This window comes from Dendrobates tinctorius, unplaced genomic scaffold, assembly GCF_039654945.1.
Source record: "Dendrobates tinctorius isolate UK_male_01 unplaced genomic scaffold, ASM3965494v1 ptg000021l, whole genome shotgun sequence".
NCBI lineage: Eukaryota > Metazoa > Chordata > Amphibia > Anura > Dendrobatidae > Dendrobates > Dendrobates tinctorius.
In genome coordinates this window covers 36490125-36516478 of record NW_027361689.1, presented here as the reverse complement: position 1 = coordinate 36516478, position 26354 = coordinate 36490125, and the positions used below count along the sequence as shown (strand labels likewise).

The following is a 26354-nucleotide window of genomic DNA, read 5'->3' as shown; positions in this document are numbered from 1 at the left end:
CACTTGTGAGAGTACGGCCCCGATACCGGTATCAGAGGCATCCGTTTGTACCACAAACTCGCTGCGGAAGTCCGGAGTCACCAGTACGGGCTGAGAGCAAAGTGCCTGTTTTAGGCCATGGAAGGCTTCTTCAGCCGCTAAACTCCATTTAATCATGATGGAGTCTTTCCCTTTTGTAAGATCCGTCAGGGGGGTAGCGATGGCTGCAAAATTGGGTATGAACCGGCGATAATAGCTGGCGATCCCCAGGAAGGCTTGCACCTGCTTCTTGTTGACAGGTTGTGGCCAGTCCTGAACCGCCTGAATCTTATCAACCTGGGGTTTAACAACACCCCTCCCAATTACATACCCCAGATACCGGGCTTCTTCTAGCCCGATGTGACATTTCTTGGGGTTCGCGGTTAGACCTGCCTCCCACAGGTCGTCAATCACAGCTTGTACTTTCTGGAGATGAGTCTCCCAGTCCAAGCTGTAAATGACAATGTCGTCCAAATAGGCCGAAGAGTACTGCCTATGTGGCCTCAAGACTCGATCCATCAGTCTCTGGAAGGTCGCCGGTGCTCCGTGCAGTCCAAACGGCATATACACATACTGAAATAGACCTTCTGGGGTAGCAAATGCCGTCTTTTCTCTGGCAGCCTCCGCCAGAGGGATCTGCCAATACCCCTTTGTTAGGTCTAGGGTCGTAATATACCGGGATTTTCCTAACCGATCTATTAACTCGTCGACCCGGGGCATAGGATAGGCATCAAACTTTGAGACCGCATTCAGTTTCCTGAAGTCATTGCAGAACCGGATGGTGCCGTCCGGTTTAGGAATTAGCACAATCGGGCTGGACCAAGCACTGTGCGATTCCTCAATGACACCTAACTCTAACATTGCCTTCACTTCTCGGGAAACGGCTTCACGGCGCGCTTCCGGGATTCGGTAGGGCTTTACGTGAACTGTGACACCAGGTTCCGTTATGATGTCATGTTTCAATAGCGTAGTCTGCCCGGGTTTTTCTGAGAAAAACTTTTGGGTGTGAAGTAGAAACTGCCTGACCTCAGTCTTGCCGCTCCGAGAGAGTCTCTGCAACCCGTACCTCCGGTACGGTATGCGAGCAGACGGGACGGGCCAGCTCCGCTGACAAAGCAGACCGATCTTTCCAGGGTTTTATCAGATTTACATGATAAATCTGTTCAGGTTTCCGTTTACCTGCCTGGTATACTTTGTAGTTTACTTCACCAACTCTTTCCTTAATCTCAAAGGTGCCCTGCCACTTTGCCAGGAACTTACTGTCCACCGTGGGGACCAGGATCAACACCCTATCTCCGGGTGCAAACGTACGGATCTTGTCGCCCCTATCATAGATTCTTTTTTGGGCTCCTTGAGCCTGTATCATGTGTTCTTTGACGATAGGCATAACAGCCGCAATACGGTCCTGCATTTGTGTGACGTGATCTATCACTGTTTTAAACGGAGTGACCTGACCCTCCCAGGTTTCTTTTGCAACGTCTAATAGTCCGCGAGGACGTCGGGCGTACAATAACTCGAAAGGCGAGAATCCCGTGGAAGACTGGGGTACTTCCGTGATGGCAAAAAGCAAATACGGAAGTAAATAGTCCCAGTTCTTCCCATCCTTGTCTATCACCTTTCTCAGCATCTGCTTCAGAGTTTTATTGAACCGTTCGACCAACCCGTCTGTTTGAGGGTGATACACGGATGTGCGTAACGGTTCGATTTGTAACAATCGGCAGAGCTCCTTCATTACCCTGGACATAAAGGGGGTCCCCTGGTCGGTGAGTATCTGTTTTGGTATAACGACCCGACTGAACACATGCACCAGTTCCTTGGCAATCGTCTTGGTGGCCGTGTTACGCAAAGGGATGGCCTCCGGGTAACGAGTGGCATAATCCAAGATGACCAGAATATGTTGGTGTCCACGTGCAGACCGTGGAAGGGGCCCAACTAAATCCATCCCAATCCTCTCAAACGGGACTTCAATAATAGGTAGGGGTACCAAAGGGCTAAAGAACCGGGGCTTAGGTGCAGAGGCTTGGCAGTCAGGACAAGACTCACAATATACTCGAATATCGTGATGCATGCCTGGCCAAACAAAACAGTGTAATATCCTTTTGGTGGTTTTCTGGACTCCCAGGTGACCTCCCATCACATGTCCGTGGGCCAGGTCCAGCACCTGCCGCCGGTAGGGTTTTGGCACGACTAATAGTGGCACCGTATCTTCCCCCTTTTTCTCTATCTGATAGAGTAAATCATTCTCCAGAACCATGTAAGGATATGCCAGCCTAGAGCCAGGTTCTACGGGTACCCCATTTATCACTTTTACATTTGTCCTAGCCTGAGAAAGGGTAGGATCCTTTATTTGCTCGCTTTGGAAGTCATCTTTCTGAACTTCTAAATCCGGCAAACGGGGAGGTGGACGGCTGTCGGCCTCCTCCTCTTCCCCGGTCTCCTCCGTATCACCCGCCATGACTGAAAACGGGAACTGCAGGTCTTTTCCCGCAGACTCTTCCCCAGAGTCTTCCGGGGAGTCCTCTTCCAGGGGTTCGGGACCCACACGCGCCCTGGGAGAAGAATCATGTACACTATTACCCTGGGGTATCAACTGATTCTCCCACAATTGCCAGAAGTGGGGAAAATCCCGGCCCAGGATAACATCATGCAATAACGCCGGGACGAGTCCCACTTTATGTTGCACAGACCCATAGGAAGTAGTAATGCATTTGACCGCGGTGAGGTACGAACAGGTGTCTCCATGCACACACGTTACAGAAAATTTGTCTGATGGTCCAGTCGGGGCTGACACCAGACTGGCCTTCACCAGAGTCACCACACTTCCCGAGTCTAACAATGCCACCACATTTTTGCCATCAACAGTTAAATCACACAAATGTTTTTCCACATCCTTTTGACCGGCATTCACACTCACTACCCGTGCAACCATAGACATGCGGTTTTTAGCATCTGTGACGTCGCACTGCATGGGTTCAGTAGTGACCGGACAGTTTGCAGCAATATGTCCCATCTCTTGGCAGCGGAAACACCTAACGGGCCCCTTGCTTAGACCATAGTTCATTACTCTCGGCCTCGCATTGCGGGCAGTCCTGTTTTCCTCCCCCACTGTCTTAGGGATTTTTCCATCTCCCCTACTCCCTGGAACAGTCTTACCGGTTCCCCGTGGAGATGATGAAGAACGAGGTGGGGTAGCGTCGCCTCGGAGTCCTTCCGCCACGGAGTAACGTTCAACCAGATCCACCAGTTGATCTGCCGTCGTAGGATTTCCATGGCTTACCCACTTCCTCAGGGCTGGCGGTAGAGCTCTCAGGTACTTGTCCATGACGACTCTCTGGATTATCTCTGGCGCTGTCAACACCTCGGGTTGTAGCCACTTCTTCATCACGTGGATCAGGTCGAACATCTGTGACCGCGGTGGTTTATCCGGCTGATAAGTCCATTGATGCACTCTCTGTGCACGGACAGCGGTCGTCACTCCCAGCCGGGCCAAGATCTCGGCTTTCAATTTGTCAAAGTCCTGCGCAGCTTCAGGTTCCAAGTCATAATACGCCTTTTGGGCCTCACCGGAAAGAAACGGGGCAATCAGGCCGGCCCACCGTGCCTTCGGCCATTTTTCTCGCACCGCCGTCCGTTCAAACGTGGTCAGGTATGCCTCGACGTCATCTTCGGTCGTCATCTTTTGCCAGTACCGACTCACGTGAATCACTCTCGACTCGGCCTCCAGGTTAACCTCCTGTAGGCTTGCCAGGCGCTGCGCCACCTGCTGGAGAAGCGAACGATTGGTAGCTATCATGTCCACTAACTCCTTCAGCTGGGCCATCATCACCCGATTAGCTTCTTGCTGGACGGCGGTGGACTGTACCAGCGCTTTCACCACGTCCTCCATGCTCATGCTTGCAACGTGATGCCCGCGTTCTCCACCACAATGTGATAAAACACTCCGGGATCGCCTTTGCTGGGGTCAAAGGTCACGTGCGTTCCGCATGAAACTCAGGCGCAGAGCTGGGATTCGTGTATAACTGACACTGGGTCAGGTTTATTAATGGTGAAAGCAATGCATAAAGAAATAAAACATAAAACAAATCCTTGCCTGTCCGGCACTAACTAAACAATGGACAACCTAACTACCAACTGGCGGGCTTCTCCCGTCCAGCCAAACCACAGTTACAGTGGGCACTGCTTCCACTCACGTGTGTCTCTCACACAGACAGGCTCTCTGTGTTCCCAGGCTGAGACACTCACACAACCACCTGGCATCCTTTTATATCCACCTCCCATTATTCATTAGCAAGCAGGTGCGATACTGACCAGACTAGGCCACATAGGAAAGGAATCTGGGCGAGATATACCTGCCCTCATCCACTATTCCCACATGATTCTCACAAGGTGTTATCAGTGGTTGTACAGGAGGAGGAGGAGGTGAGCTGTGAGATCACCTATTGTGAATGGTGGATCCTGTTATCTACTGTATATAGAGGTGTCATCAGTCATTGTACAGGAGGAGGTGAGCTGTGACATCACCTATTGTGACTGGTGGATCTTGTGTTAGCTACTGTATATAGAGGTGTTATCAGTGGTTGTACAGGAGAAGGAGGTGAGCTGTGACATCACCTATTGTGACTGGTGGATCCTGTGTTATCTACTGTATATAGAGGTGTCATCAGTCATTGTACAGGAGGAGGAGGAGGTGAGCTGTGACATCACCTATTGTGACTGGTGGATCCTGTGTTATCTACTGTATATAGAGGTGTCATCAGTCATTGTACAGGAGAAGGAGGAGGTGAGCTGTGACATCACCTATTGTGACTGGTGGATCCTGTTATCTACTGTATATAGAGGTGTCATCAGTCATTGTACAGGAGGAGGTGAGCTGTGACATCACCTATTGTGACTGGTGGATCTTGTGTTATCTACTGTATATAGAGGTGTTATCAGTAGAGATGGGTGAATCCAAACAGTAAAGTTCGTCATCCGTACCAAGCACATTCTGTTCAGTCATGGACACCGAACACTGATTTCACCAGGAATAATAATAATAATTTTTATTTATATAGCGCCAACATATTCCGCAGCACTTTACAATTAAGCGGGGACATGTACAGACAATAAATTCAATACAAGTTAAGACAATTTAAAGGGGATCTGTCACCCTTTTTAGCCCCTATTAGCTGCCGGTATAGACATCGGGGGCTTATCTACAGCATTCTGTAATGCTGAAGATAAGCCTCTGATGTAACCTGAAAGAGAAGAAAAACACTTTATATTATACTCACCGAGGTGGGCGGTCCGGTCCGATGGGTGTCGCCGTCCCGTCTGGAGCCTCCCTTCTTCATGCGATGACGTCCTCTTCTCCCGTCCTGTAATGGCTCCGGCGCAGGCGCATTGCTCTGCCCTGTTGAGGGCAGAGTCCTGCAGTGCGCAGGCATCGGGAGAGGTCTGGCGCCTGCGCACTGCAGAATTCTGCTTTGCCCTCAACAGGGCAGAGCAATGCGCCTGTGCCGGAGCCATTTCAGGACGGGAGAAGAGGACTCATCGCATGAAGAAGGGAGGCGCCGGATGAGATGGCGACACCCACCGGACCGGACCGCCCACCTCGGTGAGTATAATATAACGTGTTTTTCTTCTCTTTCAGGTTACATCGGAGACTTATCTACAGTATTACAGAATGCTGTAGATAACCCCCGATGTCTATGCCGGCAGCTGCAAGCCAAAAAAAAGGGTGACAGATTCCCTTTAAATTGTGACATTAGGAGTGAGATCCCTGCTCGCAAGCTTACAATCTACAAGGAAGTCATCCTGCATAGTACCAGGGCCCCCCTCCCCCATTAAAAACAGTATCCTCAAAAATAAAATACATCACTGCAGTAATATCTCTTAATTAGCCCCTAGGGTAAAAATCCCCCTCATCCTGCCCCCCTTGTGTCTCATTCCTGGTCCAGCCATAGGTTCTCCCATCCTGGCCCCATATGTTCTCCCATCCTGCCCTCATATGATCCTGCCCCATGTGTCTCCATCTTGCCCCATCTATGTCCATCCTGCCCCATGATCCTGCCCCATGTGTCTCCATCCTGCCCCATGATCCTGCCCCATGTGTCTCCATCCTGCCCCATGATCCTGCCCCATGTGTCTCCATTCTGCCCCATGATCCTGCCCCATGTGTCTCCATTCTGCCCCATGATCCTGCCCCATGTGTCTCCATCCTGCCCCATGTGTCTCCATCCTGCCCCATGTGTCTCCATCCTGCCTCATGATCCTGCCCCATGTGTCTCCATCCTGCCCCATGATCCTGCCTCATGTGTCTCCATCCTGCCCCATGATCCTGCCCCATGTGTCTCCATCCTGCCCCATGATCCTGCCCCATGTGTCTCCATCCTGCCCCATGTGTCTCCATCCTGCCCCATGATCCTGCCCCATGTGTCTCCATCCTGCCCCATGATCCTGCCCCATGTGTCTCCATCCTGCCCCATGATCCTGCCACATGTGTCTCCATCCTGCCCCATGATCCTGCCCCATGTGTCTCCATCCTGCCCCATGATCCTGCCTCATGTGTCTCCATCCTGCCCCATGATCCTGCCCCATGTGTCTCCATCCTGCCCCATGATCCTGCCCCATGTGTCTCCATCCTGCCCCATGATCCTGCCTCATGTGTCTCCATCCTGCCCCATGATCCTGCCTCATGTGTCTCCATCTTGCCCCATGATCCTGCCTCATGTGTCTCCATCCTGCCCCATGATCCTGCCCCATGTGTCTCCATCCTGCCCCATGATCCTGCCCCATGAGTCTCCATCCTGCCCCATGATCCTGTCCCATGTGTCTCCATCCTGCCACATGTGTCTCCACTTATTTATTTATTTATTTATTTTTACTGCTTGTATTTTGGGTTTAAAATATTTTTGGATCCCATTAAAATGTTTTGCCCTCTGCCATTTTTTCCTCTTTGCTTTCCTGCACGTTGCTGGCTGCAGAATAAGATTAACAAAGAATCCGTCAGCGAGCTCCATCTTAGAGGGATTTACTAACTTTTTTTAATCTGTATTTTACTGAGCTGCTCTCAGCTGATGTCTCACCACATCAAATGAGACCTATACTTCTTCCCTGTGATCATAAATCAGCTGAGAAGAAGACAGAAAAAAGAGTTACCAAACTGTCAGAAGGGAGCTTGCTGACAGATTCTCAGTTGCCTCATTCTGTAAATAATTTTTAGGCCAAAATACATATATTTAAATAAAATAAGTAAAGTGTCCGTGTTCTTTAAAGGTTTGTCTGATGCAACACACTTTTGCATTGGGAGGTGAGCCGCACAGGACACGTGCAAAATACCTGCTGTATAACTGACAAACCCTTTAAAATTTGGTAAACACCTGCACAGCCGTGTCACTTTTTTTTTTTTTTTTTTTTTTAGCAAGGATTGTACACTGATTAGTGAATAAACTGAATTATTTTGTACTTTCTTGCACCTTAGTGACAAAACCACAAACCCTTCTATTGCTTGCTATATATTTATGACCAGCAGGGGGTGCACATACCACGCAAATGAGCTGTAATCTCTGGTGGAGCCCAGCAGAAAGTGTTCAATTGCCCTGCTGCGCCACCACAGGAGCAAACTAAACATTACACACTGCCTTGATATCAGTGAGGCACCAGAATAAGTTGATGCTCTTTGTAACTGATCTTCTTGTCGGTGTAGAGCAGTAATTGCAAACCTTAGAGTGACCAAACTGCAATCCAAAACCCACTTATTTATCAGCAATTTACCTGAATACTGAGGTTTTAGATTAGAAAAACAACTCCTACATTAGCACGCTATAGAGTATATAGCAAAGAGCTTGTAAGCGCTGCACCCAAGCCTAAGATACTAGCCACCGATTGCAGCAGAGGTCTGCTCTTGAGAATAGAGAGGATTTTGATTAAAAAGTTAAAATTGCAAAGTTGTTTGTTTTTTCAACCTCTTTGCAATTGCAACACATTATCATGATGAAAATAACCCTTAAAGCCAGTGATATCAAAATCAAGTACACAGAGGGACAAAGGTAAAAGCTTGCAAAAAGTCACTGGCCAACCTTGATATTTGTTAAAAAAAGGTGTCCACAAATCAGGAAGTTTTTCCTTATCAAATAAAACAATCAACTTTTGGAATTATAGTGGAACAATACAGCAGTTATGCCATTTGGGCTGTAAATCACATAGCCCAAAGGCATAACTTAAATATATAAAGGATACTGTTTAATGGCCCCACACAGTGCTCCAAACTCTATAATAGCCCTACATGATGCTCCATACAGTATAATGGCCCCACATGATGGTCCATACTGTATAATGGCCACGCATGATGCTCCATACAGTATAATGGCCCCACACACGATGCTCCATACTGTATAATGGCCCCACACGTTGCTCCATACTGTGTAATGGCCCCACACGTTGCTCCATACTGTATAATGGCCCCACACGTTGCTCCATACTGTATAGTGGCCCCACATGATGCTCCATACTGTATAATGGCCCCACACGATGATCCAAACTGTATAATGGCCCCACATGATGCTCCATACTGTGTAATGGCCAAACACGTTGCTCCATACTGTCATGGCCCTGCATGATGCTCCATATTGTATAATGGCCCCACACATGATGCTCCATACTGTATAATGGCCCCATATGATGTTCCATAGTGTATAATGGCCACACACGACGCTCCATACTGTATCATGGCCCCACATGATGCTCCATACAGTATAATGGCCCCACACGATGCTCCATACTATATAATGGCCCCACATGATGCTCCATACTGTATAATGACCTCACACGATGCTTCATACTGTGTAATGGCCCCACACGATGCGTCATGCTTTATAATGGCCCCACAAGATGCTCCATACTGTATAATGACCTCACACGATGCTTCATACTGTATAATGGCCCCACACAATGCGTCATACTGTATAATGGCCACACACGATGTTCCATAGTGTATAATGGCCCCACATTATGCTCCATACTGTATAATGGCCCCACACATGATGCTCCATACTGTATAATGGCCACACACGATGCTCCATACTGTATCATAACCCCACACGATGCTCCATACAGTATAATGGGCCCACACGATGCTCCATTCAGTATAATGGGCCCACACGATGCTCCAAACAGTATAATGGCCCCAAACGATGCTCCATACTGTATAATGACCTCACACGATGCTTCATACTTTATAATGGCCCCACACGATGCTCCATACTATATAATGGCCCCACACGATGCTCCATACTATATAATGGCCCCACACATGATGCTCCATACTGTATAATGGCCCCACATGATGCTCCATACTGTATAATGGCCCCACACATGATGCGCCATATTGTATAATGGCCCCACACATGATACTCCATACTGTATAATGGCCCCACATGATGCTCCATACTGTATAATGGTCCCAGACGTTGCTCCATACAGTATAATGGCCCGACACAATGCTCCATACTGTATAATGACCTCACACGATGCTTCATACTGTATAATGGCGCCACACACGATGCTCCATATTGTATAATGGCCCCACACGATGCTCCATACTGTATAATGGCCCCACACGATGTTCCATACAGTATAATGGCTCCATACTGTATAATGGGCCCATACGATGCTCCAAACAGTATAATGGCCCCAAACGATGCTCCATACTGTATAATGACCTCACACGATGCTTCATACTGTATAATGGCCCCAAACGATGCGTCAGTCATACTTTATAATGGCCCCACACGATGCTCCATACTGTGTAATGGCCCCACTCGATGCTCCATACTGTATAATGGCCCCACTCGATGCTCCATACTGTATAATGGCCCCACACCATGCTCCATACTGTGTAATGACCTCACACGATGCGTCCTACTTTATAATGGCCCCACAAAATGCTCCATACTGTATAATGGCCCCACAAAATGCTCCATACTGTATAATGGCCCCCACGATGCTTTATACTGTATAAAGACCCCACACACGACGCTCCATACTGTATAATGGCCCCACATGATGCTCCATACTGTATAATGGCCTCACACATGATGCTCCATACTGTATAATGGCCCCACATGATGCTCCATACTGTATAATGGCCTCACATGATGCTCCTTACTGTATAATGGCCCCACACATGATGCTTCATATGTATAATGGCCCCACACATGATGCTCCATACTGTATAATGGCCCCACACATGATGCTCCATACTGTATAATGGCCCCACACATGATGCTTCATACTGTATAATGGCCCCACATAATGTTCCATACTGTATAATGGCCCCACATGATGTTCCAAACTTTATAATGGCCCCACACATGATGCTCCATACTGTATAATGGTCCCACACATGATGCTCCATACAGTATAATGGCCCCACACGATGCTCCATACTGTATAATGGCCCCACATGATGCTCCATACTGCATAATGGCGCCCCACATAATGCTCCATACTGTACAATGGCCCCACATGATGCTCCATACTGTATAATGGCCTCACATGTTGCTCCTTACTGTATAATGGCCCCACACATGATGCTCCATACTGTATAATGGCCCCACACATGATGCTCCATACTGTATAATGGCCCCACATGATGCTCCATACTGTATAATGGCCTCACATGTTGCTCCTTACTGTATAATGGCCCCACACATGATGCTCCATACTGTATAATGGCCCCACACATGATGCTCCATACTGTATAATGGCCCCACACATGATGCTCCATACTGTATAATGGCCCCACATGATGCTCCATACTGTATAATGACCACACACGATGCTTCATACTGTATAATGGCCCCACATGATGATCCATACTGTATAATGGCACCACATGATGTTCCATACTGTATAATGGCCCCACACATGATGCTCCATACTGCATAATGGCCCCACACATGATGCTCCATGTTGTATAATGGCCACACATGATACTCCATACTGTATAATGGCCAAACACGTTGCTCCATACTGTATAATGGCCTACACGTTGCTCCATACTGTATAATGGCCCCACATGATGCTCCATACTGTATAATGGCCCCACACATGATGCTCCATAATGTATAATGGCCTGACATGATCCATACTGTATAATGGCCACACACAATGCTCCATACTGTATCATGGCCCCACACGATACTCCATACAGTATAATGGCCCCACACGATGCTCCATACTGTATAATGACCTCACACGATTCTTCATACTGTATAATGGCCCCACACGATGCGTCATACTTTCTAAAGGTCCCACAAGAAGCTCCATACTGTATAATGGCCCCACACGATGCTCCATACTGTATAATGGCCCCACACGATGCTCCATACTTTATAATGGCCACACACAATGATCCATACTGTATCATGGCCCCACACGATGCTCCAAAAAGTATAATGGCCCCAAACGATGCTCCATACTGTATAATGACCTCACACGATGCTTCATACTGTATAATGGTCCCACACGATGTGTCAGTCATACTTTATAGTGGCCCCACACGATGCTCCATACTGTATAATGGCCCCACACGATGCTGCGTACTGTATAATGGCCCCACACGATGCTCCATGCTGTATAATGACCTCACATGATGTGTCACACTGTATAATGGCCCCACACGATGCGTAAGTCATACTTTATAATGGCCCCACAAGATGCTCCATACTGTATAATGGCCCCACAAGATGCTCCATACTGTATAATGGCCCACACGATGCTTTATACTGTATAATGACCCCACACACAATGCTCCATACTGTATAATCATAGAATCGTAGAGTTGGAAGGGACCTCCTGGGCCATCTGGTCCAACCCCCTGCTCAAAGCAGGATTCGCTAAATCATCCCAGTCAATGTCTGTCCAGCCTCTGTTTGAAGACTTCCATTGAAGGAGAACTCACCACTTCTCGTGGCAGCTTGTTCCACTCATTGATCACTCTAGCTGTCAAAAAGTTTTTTCTAATATCTAATCTGTGTCTCCTCCCATTCAGTTTCATCCCATTGCTTCTAGTCTTTCCTTGTGCAAATGGGAATAAAGTTGATCCTTCTACAATGTGACAGCCCTTTAGATATTTGTAGACAGCTATTAAGTCTCCTCTCAGTCTTCTCTTTTGCAAACTAAACATTCCCAAATCCTGCAACCTTTCCTCATAAGACAGGGTTTGCAGACCGGTCACCATTCTGGTCGCTCTTTTCTGAACTTGCTCCAGTTTGTTGATGTCTTTTTTAAAATTTGGTGCCCAAAACTGGACACAATATTCCAGATGAGGTCTGACCAAAGAGGAGTAGAGGGAAATAATGACTTCACGTGATCTAGACTGTATGCTTCTGTTAATACATCCTAGAATTGCATTTGCATTTGATTGCTGCTGCATCACTCTGTTGACTCATATTCAGTCTGTGATCTATTAGTATACCCAAGTCTTTTTCACATGTGCTGTTGCTTAGCCCTATTCCTCCCATTCTGTATATGCTTTTTTCATTTTTATTGCCCAGATGTAGTACTTTGCATTTTTCCCTGTTAAAAACCATTCTGTTAGTTGCTGCCCACTTCTCCAGTTTATTTATATCTTTTTGAATCCTCTCTCTCTCTTCTCTAGTATTAGCTATCCCTCCTTGCTTTGTGTCATCAGCAAATTTAATCAATTTACCCTCAATTCCTTCATCTAAATCATTGATAAAGATGTTGAACAATACAGGGCCCAGGACAGAGCCCTGTGGTACCCCACTTGAGACATTCTTCCAACTGGATGTGCTGCCATTTACGACCACTCTTTGGGTCCGATCACTAAGCCAGTTATGAATCCACCTAACAGTTGCCTTGTCCATTCCATACTTAGTCATTTTTTCAATAAGGATTGTATGAGATACTTTGTCAAATGCTTTGCTGAAGTCAAGATATACTATATATACAGCATTTCCTTGATCCACCCAATCAGTGATTCCGTCATAGAAGGAAATTAAGTTAGTCTGACATGAGTTATTAGTTACAAACCCATGCTGACTCTGTTTAATCACTTCATTCTTATCCAGGTACTGAAATACATGTTGTTTAATAATTTGTTCAAAGATCTTTCCTGGTATAGAAGTCATACTGTATAATGACCCCACACACGATGCTCCATACTGTATATTGGCCACACACGATGTTCCATACTGTATAATGGCCCATACATGATGCTCCATACTGTATAATGCCCCACATGATGCTCCATACTGTATAATGGCCCCACATGATGCTCCATATTGTATAATGGCCCACACATGATGCTCCATACTGTATAATGGCCCCACACGTTGCTGCATACTGTATAATGGCCCCACACGATGCTCCATACTGTATAATGACCACACATGATGCTCCATACTGTATAATGGCCCCACACGTTGCTCCTTACTATATAATGGCCACACACGATGCTCCATACTGTATAATGATCACACATGATGCTCCATACTGTATAATGGCCCCACAAGTTGCTCCATACTGTATAATGACCACACATGATGCTCCATACTGTATAATGGCCCCACACGTTGCTCCTTACTGTATAATGGCCCCACAAGATGCTCCATACTGTATAATGACAATACATGATGCTCCATACTGTACAATGGCCCCACACGTTGCTCCTTACTGTATAATGGCCCCACACGATGCTCCATACTGTTTAATGACCCCACATGATGCTCCATAATGGTTAATGGCCCCACACGTTGCTCCTTACTGTATAATGGCCGCACACGATGCTCCATACTGTATAATGGCCCCACATGATGCTCCATAATGTATAATGGCCCCACACGTTGCTCCTTACTGTATAATGGCCCCACACGATGCTCCATACTGTATAATGACCACACATGATGCTCCAAAATGTATAATGGCCCCACACGTTGCTCCTTACTGTATAATGGCCCCACACGATGCTCCATACTGTATAATGGCCCCACATGATGCTCCATAATGTATAATGGCCCCACACGTTGCTCCTTACTGTATAATGGCCCCACACGATGCTGCATACTGTACAATGGCCCCACATGATGCTCCATAATGTATAATGGCCCCACACGTTGCTCCTTACTGTATAATGGCCCCACACGATGCTGCATACTGTACAATGGCCCCACATGATGCTCCATAATGTATAATGGCCCCACACGTTGCTCCTTACTGTATAATGGCCCCACACGATGCTCCATACTGTATAATGACCACACATGATGCTCCATACTGTATAATGGCCCCACACGTTGCTCCTTACTATATAATGGCCCCACACGATGCTCCATACTGTATAATGACCACACATGATGCTCCATACTGTATAATGGCCCCACAAGTTGCTCCATACTGTATAATGGCCCACACTTGATGCTCCATACTGTATAATGGCCCCACATGATGCTCCATAATGTATAATGGCCCCACACGATGCTCCATACTGTATAATGGCCCCAAACGATGCTCCATACTGTATAATGACCACACATGATGCTCCATACTGTATAATGGCCCCACACGTTGCTCCTTACTGTATAATGGCCCCACACGATGCTCCATACTGTATAATGACCACACATGATGCTCCATACTGTATAATGGCCCCACACGTTGCTCCTTACTGTATAATGGCCCCACACGATGCTCCATACTGTTTAATGACCCCACATGATGCTCCATAATGTTTAATGGCCCCAAACGTTGCTCCTTACTGTATAATGGCCGCACACGATGCTCCATACTGTATAATGGCCCCACATGATGCTCCATAATGTATAATGGCCCCACACGTTGCTCCTTACTGTATAATGGCCCCACACGATGCTCCATACTGTATAATGACCACACATGATGCTCCAAAATGTATAATGGCCCCACACGTTGCTCCTTACTGTATAATGGCCCCACACGATGCTCCATACTGTATAATGACCACACATGATGCTCCATACTTTATAATGGCCCCACACGTTGCTCCTTACTGTATAATGGCCCCACACGATGCTCCATACTGTTTAATGACCCCACATGATGCTCCATAATGTTTAATGGCCCCACACGTTGCTCCTTACTGTATAATGGCCGCACACGATGCTCCATACTGTATAATGGCCCCACATGATGCTCCATAATGTATAATGGCCCCACACGTTGCTCCTTACTGTATAATGGCCCCACACGATGCTCCATACTGTATAATGACCACACATGATGCTCCAAAATGTATAATGGCCCCACACGTTGCTCCTTACTGTATAATGGCCCCACACGATGCTCCATAATGTATAATGGCCCCACACGTTGCTCCTTACTGTATAATGGCCCCACACGATGCTGCATACTGTACAATGGCCCCATATGGTGCTCCATAATGTATAATGGCCCCACACGTTGCTCCTTACTGTATAATGGCCCCACACGATGCTCCATACTGTATAATGACCACACATGATGCTCCATACTGTATAATGGCCCCACACGTTGCTCCTTATTATATAATGGCCCCACACGATGCTCCATACTATATAATGACCACACATGATGCTCCATACTGTATAATGGCCCCACAAGTTGCTCCATACTGTTTAATGGCCCACACATGATGCTCCATACTGTATAATGGCCCCACACGATGCTCCATACTGTATAATGACCACACATGATGCTCCATACTGTATAATGGCCCCACACGTTGCTCCTTACTGTATAATGGCCCCACACGATGCTTCATACTGTAAAATGACCAGACATGATGCTCCATACTGTATAGTGGCCCCACACGTTGCTCCTTACTGTATAATGACCACACATGATGCTCCATACTGTATAATGGCCCCACATGATGCTCCAGACTGTATAATGGCCCACACATGATGCTCCATACTGTATAATGGCCCCACATGATGCTCCATACTGTATAATGGCCCCACACGATGCTCCATACTGTATAATGACCACACATGATGCTCCATACTGTATAATGGCCCCACACGTTGCTCCTTACTGTATAATGGCCCCACACGTTGCTCCTTACTGTATAATGGCCCCACACGATGCTCCATACTGTATAATGACCACACATGATGCTTCATACTGTAAAATGGCCCCACACGATGCTGCATACTGTATAATGGCCCCACACGATGCTGCATGCTGTATAATGGCCCCACATGATGCTCCATAATGTATAATGGCCCCACACGTTGCTCCTTACTGTATAATGGCCCCACACGATGCTCCATACTGTATAATGGCCCTTCATGATGCTCCATACTGTATAATGGCCCCACACGATGCTGCATACTGTATAATGGCCCCACATGATGCTCCATAATGTATAATGGCCCCACACGATGCTCCATACTGTATAATGACCACACATGATGCTTCATACTGTATAATGGCCCCACACGTTGTTCCTTACTGTATAATGGCCCCACACGATGCTGCATACTGCATAATGGCCCCACATGATGCTCTATAATGTATAATGGCCCCACACATTGCTCCTTACTGTATAATGGCCCCACATGATGCTCCATACTGTATAATGGCCCCACACGATGCTCCATACAGTATAATGACCCCACATGATGCTTCATACTGTATAATTGCCCCACACGTTGCTCCATACCGTATAATGACCCCACATGATGCTCCATACTGTATAATGGCCACACACGATGTTCCATACTGTATAATGGCCCCACTTGATGCTCCATACTGTATAATGGCACCACATGATGCTGTACAATGGCCTACATACGATGCTCCATACTGTATAATGGCCCCACAAGTTGCTCCATACTGTATAATGGCCCCACATGATGCTCCAGACTGTATAATGGCCCACACACGTGCTCCATACTGTATAATGGCCCCACACGTTGCTCCATACTGTATAATGGCCCCACATGATGCTCCAGACTGTATAATGGCCCACACATGATGCTCCATACTGTATAATGGCCCCACACTTTGCTCCTTACTGTATAATGGCTCCACACGATGCTCCATACTGTATAATGACCACACATGATGCTCCAAACTGTATAATGGCCCCACACGTTGCTCCTTACTGTATAATAGCCCCACACGATGCTCCATACTGTTTAATGACCCCACATGATGCTCCATAATGTATAATGGCCCCACATGTTGCTCCTTACTGTATAATGGCCCCACACGATGCTCCATACTGTATAATGGCCCCACATGATGCTCCATACTGTATAATGGCCCCACACGTTGCTCCTTACTGTATAATGGCCCCACACGATGCTCCATACTGTTTAATGACCCCACATGATGCTCCATAATGTATAATGGCCCCACACGTTGCTCCTTACTGTATAATGGCCCCACACGATGCTCCATACTGTATAATGACCACACATGATGCTCCAAAATGTATAATGGCCCCACACGTTGCCCCTTACTGTATAATGGCCCCACACGATGCTCCATACTGTATAATGGCCCCACATGATGCTCCATAATGTATAATGGCCCCACACGTTGCTCCTTGCTGTATATTGGCCCCACACGATGCTCCATACTGTATAATGGCCCCACACGTTGCTCCTTACTATATAATGGCCCCACACGATGCTCCATACTGTATAATGACCACACATGATGCTCCATACTGTATAATGGCCCCACAAGTTGCTCCATACTGTATAATGGCCCACACATGATGCTCCATACTGTATAATGGCCCCACACGATGCTCCATACTGTATAATGACCACACATGATGCTTCATACTGTAAAATGGCCCCACACGATGCTGCATACTGTATAATGGCCCCACACGATGCTGCATGCTGTATAATGGCCCCACATGATGCTCCATAATGTGTAATGGCCCCACACGTTGCTCCTTACTGTATAATGGCCCCACACGATGCTCCATACTGTATAATGGCCCTTCATGATGCTCCATACTGTATAATGGCCCAACACGATGCTCCCTAATGTATAATGGCCCCACACAATGCTCCATACTGTATAATGACCACACATGATGCTTCATACTGTATAATGGCCCCACACGTTGCTCCTTACTGTATAATGGCCCCACACGATGCTGCATACTGCATAATGGCCCCACATGAAGCTCCATAATGTATAATGGCCCCACACATTGCTCCTTACTGTATAATGGCCCCACATGATGCTCCATACTGTATAATGGCCCCACACGATGCTCCATACAGTATAATGACCCCACATGATGCTTCATACTGTATAATGGCCGCACACGTTGCTCCATACCGTATAATGACCCCACATGATGCTCCATGCTGTATAATGGCCACACACGATGTTCCATACTGTATAATGGCCCCACATGATGCTCCATACTGTATAATGGCACCACATGATGCTGTATAATGGCCCACATACGATGCTCCATACTGTATAATGACCCCACAAGTTGCTCCATACTGTATAATGGCCCCACATGATGCTCCAGACTGTATAATGGCCCACACACGTGCTCCATACTGTTTAATGGCCCCACACGTTGCTCCATACTGTATAATGGCCCCACATGATGCTCCAGACTGTATAATGGCCCACACATGATGCTCCATACTGTATAATGGCCCCACACGTTGCTCCTTACTGTATAATGGCTCCACACGATGCTCCATACTGTATAATGACCACACATGATGCTCCGTACTGTATAATGGCCCCACACGTTGCTCCTTACTGTATAATGGCCCCACACGATGCTCCATACTGTTTAATGACCCCACATGATGCTCCATAATGTATAATGGCCCCACATGTTGCTCCTTACTGTATAATGGCCCCACACGATGCTCCATACTGTATAATGGCCCCACATGATGCTCCTTACTGTATAATGGCCCCACACGTTGCTCCTTACTGTATAATGGCCCCACACAATGCTCCATACTGTTTAATGACCCCAGATGATGCTCCATAATGGCCCCACACGTTGCTCCTTACTGTATAATGGCCCTACACGATGCTCCATACTGTATAATGACCACACATGATGCTCCAAAATGTATAATGGCCCCACACGTTGCTCCTTACTGTATAATGGCCCCACACGATGCTCCATACTGTATAATGGCCCCACACGATGCTCCATACTGTATAATGGCCCCACATGATGCTCCATAATGTATAATGGCCCCACACGTTGCTCCTTACTGTATAATGGCCCCACACGATGCTGCATACTGTACAATGGCCCAACATGATGCTCCATAATGTATAATGGCCCCACACGTTGCTCCATACTGTATAATGACCACACACGTTGCTCCTTACTATATAATGGCCCCACACGATGCTCCATACTGTATAATGGCCCCACACGATGCTCCATACTGTATAATGGCCCCACATGATGCTCCATAATGTATAATGGCCCCACACGTTGCTCCTTACTGTATAATGGCCCCACATGATGCTCCATAATGTATAATGGCCCCACACGATGCTCCATACTGTATAATGACCACACACGATGCTCCATACTGTATAATGGCCCCACAAGTTGCTCCATACTGTATAATGGCCCCACAAGTTGCTCCATACTGTATAATGGCCCCACACATGATGCTCCATACTGTATAATGGCCCCACACGTTGCTCCTTACTGTATAATTATTATTATTATTTATTATTTATTTTTTTTATATAGCGCTAACATATTCCGCAGCGCTTTACATTTTTGCACACATCATCATCACTGTCCCCGATGGGGCTCACAATCTAAATTCCCTATTAGTATGTCTTTAGAATGTGGGAGGAAACCGGAGTGCCCGGAGGAAACCCACACAAACACGGGGAGAACATACAAACTCCTTGCAGATGTTGTCCTTGGTGGGATTCGAACCCAGGACCCCACTGACCACTGAGCTAACCACTGAGCCACCGTGCCGCACACGATGCTATAATGGCCCTTCATGATGCTCCATAATGTATAATGGCCCCACACATGATGCTCCATACAGTATAATGGCCCCACACATGCTTCATATTGTATAATGGCCCCACATGGAAAAAAAAATTGCTACTCATCTTTGCCCGGTCCAACGCTGATCCGATCACTTCATAAATCACAATCCACCCTGTGGTCACACCCGCAATCTCCTCAGCAATAGCGCCGCCACTCTCCTCAGCCCACGCGCCATCGCCCTACTCGGCATGCATGCGGCCTGAAGTGACAGTGTGCGGCCTTATGGGACTGTGCACGTGCAGAGGAGAGTGGCTGTGGCTCTAGTGGTAAGGGAGATGGCGAGCGGGCTGAGGAGAGTGATGGTGATGCTAGTTTTGAGTTTCACCACCACTGGTGTAGAGGGTCTCTGTCTCTTTTTTGTAAAGGGGGTGTTCATCTTTAAGTGGACCATTTTTCTTCTTTTCCTTACAATTATGCATGTATTTATAGCTAAAAATGAGTCTTGTAATTGTGTTTCATTAACAGTTGTGCGCTCTTTGCCTTCTGTAGCCTTTGTGTTGCATTATTGCTGAGTTAACTGAGAATCTATCATTGAGCTTGTTTAATGAGAGACTTTATAAGTTTTATCTGTCTTCTTCTTTTTTTAAAGATTTATCTCAGCTGGTTTTCGACCACAGGTCATGTCAAAGTTGAATTTGCAGGGAAATAAAGAGCCTGCAAAAGCCAAAGTTGTTAATGAAACCCAGTTGCATAATTCTTTTTAGCCCTAAATACCCCAAAATTGTCCTTAGCCATGAACAACCAGAATTTCCTTTATAGAAAGTGTTATTTTTACATCAGATTATGATAATTATCCCTTTATGAAACTACAGAATTTGACAACCACTGCTTGTCATCTGATAATTGTCCACCAGAGGGCATCCTAACACTTCTATACTTCTATGCTGGTGTCTGGGTTTCCTATTATTAACTCCTTGTGGTTTTGTAATTGTAATTTTATTTTTTTTTCAAAGATTTTATGCGTTTTGTGCTAAAGAAATAATTGGATTCCGACACAAAACAAATGGGACCGAACTTGTAAAAGCAATTAAAAAGCCCCAATAATATCCATGGGACTGCACACTGATAAGTGCCATGTCCCAGACACCCTTCTCCCCCACACACATGTAATAATTAGAATCTTGGGACCCCCTAAGGAGATATTCCAGTAAAGAAAACCCCTGTCCTCAGCTGCAGTTTGTTTAATTTTTTTTTTTTTTTAAAAACATGCCTTGCTCCCTCTCCCCAGGTCTGATGCTGGTTCTCCACTGCTGCTCCTGATATCTGTTATTATCTACATCACTAAAGTGACATCGACAGCGCTGCAGACAATCAGTGAGCTCAGCGATTCTTCCCGAGTTGACTGCACGAGCTGCTCAGAGCCGCTGACCTCACTGATTGGCTGCTGATGTGATGTCACTGCTGCAGACAGTAACAGACACGGGGAGCAGCGGCAGAGACTCAGCGCTGGACCCGGGGAGGGTGAGTATAGAGAATTTATTATGCTTCATATTATGACTATATCCTGACTTTATATTACAGATCCATATATTGCGACTTTATATTGCGGGTTTATAATATGTCTTTATATTCTGACTTTATAATATGGATTTGTATATTACAGCTGTGTATTGTAGGTTTATATTAAGAATGTATTCTGACTTTCCATTGTGGCTTTATATTGGGACTCTGCATTGTAGTGCGACTATATTCTGACTTTATATTACAACTGCATATTGCTGCTTTTGCCACTATCATTAGTTGCGTCAGTGACCTACAGCTGCTTCTCACTTAATTAGAATATCATCATAAAGTTAATTGATTTCAGTTCTTCAATACAAAAAGTGAAACTCCTATATTATATAGTCATTACAGAGTGATCTATTTCCTGTGTTTATTTCTGTTAATGATGATCATTATGGCTTACAGCCAATGAAAACCCAAATGTCATTATCTCAGTAAATTAGAATAATTAACTAAAAACACCTGCAAAGGCTCCTAAGCCATTACAAAGGTCCCTTAGTCTGTTTCAGTAGGCTCCACAATCATGGGGAAGACTGCTGACTTAACAGATGTACAGAAAGCAGTCATTGACACTGTCACGGTCACGTGTGTCTGGACGCAGCGAGTACCGCATGGCGAACCCATGACACGCGTGACCCTGGATACACCGCCTCCAGTAGGGCGAATTTAAATAATAAAACGTGCAGCTGGATACACCGCCTCCAACTGGCGAATTTAGGTAATACACGTTATATATACAGTAGTCTGGAAACCCCGCCTCCAGTAAGGCGAATTTAAATAATAAAGGGGAAACCTAGGTAACAATAACAATGGTGGGCCCTGCGATAGGGAATAGGGACGCGGAGACCTCCTGTACTCCCCTGAGCCAGTGTCCCTGCACTCCTAACGTTCCCTATGCCGGTTCCGCATCGGGCGACGCACGCGTACCTCAAAACCCTGACTCGCCCTGCACCTAAACCCTCACTAGGGAATTGGTCGGTGCGGAAACTAATCCCACCACTGCACTAAACACACATAAGGAAAAAATGATAATACAGGGGGACACCACTTAGCTTTGCTCTGTTGCTTATGCTCCCCGCAACAGAGCCCACCACCTGCGTACACCTTCTCCTCCACCCGGATCCATCACCATAACTGGATCCATCACCCTAGTGCAGCCTTGGAGCAGAGTCCACCACCAGGTGCAGTTGCCCAGTAAACAGAGTCCCAAAGATGAGTCCAGCTTCTGCCAAAAAGTCCAGCATGCTTGAGTCCAGTTTTCAGCAACCAAGTCCAGCATGCTGTGTGCAACTCTCACCATAGTCACCACTCCACCAAGCCATACAAGCGCTTCCTGCTGACACCATAAACTGCGACTCCACCACGCCATGCCAGCCCTTCTTGCAGACCACATCGTTGGACTCCACCAATCCATGCCAGCACTCCATGCAGACTCCATAGCTGACTCAACCCCTATGGCTGGGCTCCCCAGGACTCTCATTCAGCTCCTTCATCACCCAGGCTTGCTTCCCAAATGACGAACTATCAATATCACCAAGGATCATCAAACACACCTGAAACTCTTTTATAGAGCTTCACACCTGATTTGTAATATGTGCACATTAAAACTAAAGTGTAATACCACTCACCACCACCGGGGCAACTTAGAACAAATGACACCACGTGTAATAATTCTAATGGCCACCGGGGGCAATCAACCCACTTTGGCACCAAGCCAAAGGAAAAAAGTTCACTTTGTCCATTTACTTGTCAGATCCACCTTGGATCATGACAGTACCCCCTCCTTAATGAGGGGCCTCTGGACCCTCAAGACCACTCCTCATAAGGTAAACACCTACAGCGGGGACGCCCAGATCCTGGGTTCACCCCACCACCACTTGAAACTTCAGGTTTATGACAATGCACTGCTGGTATTGGCAATACATGTTCTGGAGGCACCACTCATCTCCACAGCGCCGACCTGGGGAACGAGTTTATGTATGTGTATGTTTGCTATGAGCTGATCAGACTCCACAACACACTTCCACAAGATGTTTTTTGGTGGCCACCCATACATGCTCGTTCACACACAGGTCCGGACCTAAACGTTTATTGCCACACATTCGTTTGTCATATTTTGGTGAGCTCATTCTGGACTCGACAAACGGAGGCGTCCCCCTGTGTCACCACATTCACACCCCCGCTATTCACCATGGGACACCACCCTCCAACCCTTTCACTATGAGTTTTGCGCCTCCCAGGGTTGGTTAATGGCGAGGGGTGAGATTTGTCCCTACTCCCCCGCAGCACACCTGCCGCTCACACCTGGAGGAGAAGGGGACAGGAAAATGGAGGAAATATACACTCGCTGGTCGCCTTCCTCCAAACGACCAGTAGGGGGTGGTCTCTTCGGTAGTATAGAAGATTTGGCGTCAGCCCTGCGGACTATAACACCAGTCTGCTCACTACAGGGACGTACCCCTTCACCTTGGGGAACCCCAGACAGCACCATGGGGATCACCAACTCCACCCACCTGTCTGGGTGCGTCCGCCAGTATGAACAAGTCCCGCTCCCCAGCAGCGACTCTAGGGGCTTTTGCCAGACCGCAGCCGCCATTTGATTTTCTGGTGAAGCCAAAGGGAAGGCCCAAGACCCTGATAACTACTCCTGCAGCGGCTCCAACACACCATGCCGCTCCTCACTCACCTCAGTGAGGCCTGGCAGCAATTACTCAGAGGTCTCCACATGGCCAAGGCAAACCAGAAAAAAAAGTAAGGTTGGTGATAATGTCATGGTCACGTTTGTCTGGACGCAGCGAACCCATGACACGCGTGACCCTGGATACACTGCCTCCAGTAGGGCGAATTTAAATAATAAAACGTGCAGCTGGATACACCGCCTCCAACTGGCGAATTTAGGTAATACACGTTATATATCCAGTAGTCTGGATCCATCACCATAGTGCAGCCTTGGAGCAGAGTCCACCACCAGTTGCAGCTGCCCAGTAAACAGAGTCCCAAAGATGAGTCCAGCTTCTGCCAAAAAGTCCAGCATGCTTGAGTCCAACTTTTCTGCCAATAAGTCCAGCATGCTGAGTGCAACTCTCACCATAGTCACCACTCCACCAAGCCATGCAAGCACTTCCTGCTGGCACCATAAACTGCGACTCCACCACGCCATGCCAGCCCTTCTTGCAGACCACATCGTTGGACTCCACCAATCCATGCTAGCACTCCATGCAGACTCCATAGCTGACTCAACCCCTCTGGCTGGGCTGCCCAGGACTCTCATTCAGCTCCTTCATCACCCAGGCTTGCTTCCCAAATGACGAACTATCAATATCACCAACGATCATCAAACACACCTGAAACTCTTTTATAGAGCCTCACACCTGATTTGTAATACGTGCACATTAAAAGTAAAGAGTAATACCACTCACCACCACCGGGGGCAACTTAGAACAAATGACACCACGTGTAATAATTCTAATGGCCACTGGGGGCAATCAACCCACTTTGGCACCAAACCAAAGGAAAAAAAGTTCACTTTGTCCATTTACTTGTCAGATCCACCTTGGATCATGACAGACACACTCCACAAGGAGGGTAAGCCACAAAAGGTCATTGTAAAGATGCTGGCTGTTCACAGAGTGCTGTATCCAACATATTAATGGAAAGCTGAGTGGAAGGAAAAAGTGTGGTAGAAAAAGGTGTACAAGCAACCGGGATAACCGCAGCCTTGAAAGGATTGTTAAGAAAACGCCATTCAAACATTTGGGGGAGCTTCACAAGGAGTGGACTGCTGCTGGAGTCATTGCTTCAAGAGCCACCACACATAGACATATCCAGGACATGGGCTACAAGTGTTGCATTCCTTGTGTCAGCCGCTCATGCCCAGTAGACAACGCCAGAAGCTTCTTACCTGGGCCAAGGAGAAGCTGGACTGTTACTCAGTGGTCTAAGGTGTTGTTTTCAGATGAAAGTAAATTTTGCATTTCATTTGGAAATCAAGGTCCCAGAGTCTGGAGGAAGAGTGGAGAGGCCACAATCCAAGCTGCTGGAGGTCTAGTGTGAAGTTTCCACAATGAGTGATGGTTTGGGGAGCCATGTCATCTGCTAGTGTAGGTCCGCTGTGTTTTATCAAGACCAAAGTCAGCGCAACCATCTACCAGGAAATTTTAGAGCACTTCATGCTTCCCTCTGCCGACAAGCTTTTTGGAGATGGAAATGTCATTCTCCAGCAGGACTTGGCACCTGTCCACACTGCCAAAAGTACCAATACCTGGTTTACAAACAACAGTATCACTGTGCTTGATTGGCAGCAAACTTGCCTGACCTTAACCCCATAGAGAATCTATGGTGTATTGTCAAAAGGAAGATGAGACACCAGACCCAACAATGCAGACGAGCTGAAGGCTGCTATCAAAGCAACCTGGGCTTCCATAACCTCTCAGCAGCACAGGCTGATCACCTCTATGCCACGCCGCATTGATGGAGTAATTGAGGCAGAAGGAGCCCCGACCAAGTATTGAGTGCATCTACTGAACATACATTTCAGTAGGCCAACATTTCGAATTTAAAAATCATTTTTCAAGCTGGTGTTATAGAGTATTCTAATTTACTGAGATAATGACTTTTGGGTTTTCATTGGCTGGAAGCCATAATCCTCAACATTAACAGAAATAAACACGTGAAATAGATCACTCTGTGTATAATGACTCTATATAATATATGAGTTTCACTTTTAGAATTGAAGAACTGAAATAAATTCACTTTGTGATGATATTCTAAT

At 46.8% G+C, this 26354-nt stretch overlaps 1 protein-coding gene across 2 annotated transcripts in view; it reads left to right on the top strand.

The window, feature by feature from the left end:
- The window catches only part of HS1BP3 (HCLS1 binding protein 3), a 110328-nt gene that overhangs the window by 8167 nt on the left and 75807 nt on the right, over nucleotides 1–26354 (top strand). The gene's annotated exons all lie outside the window — the stretch shown is intronic.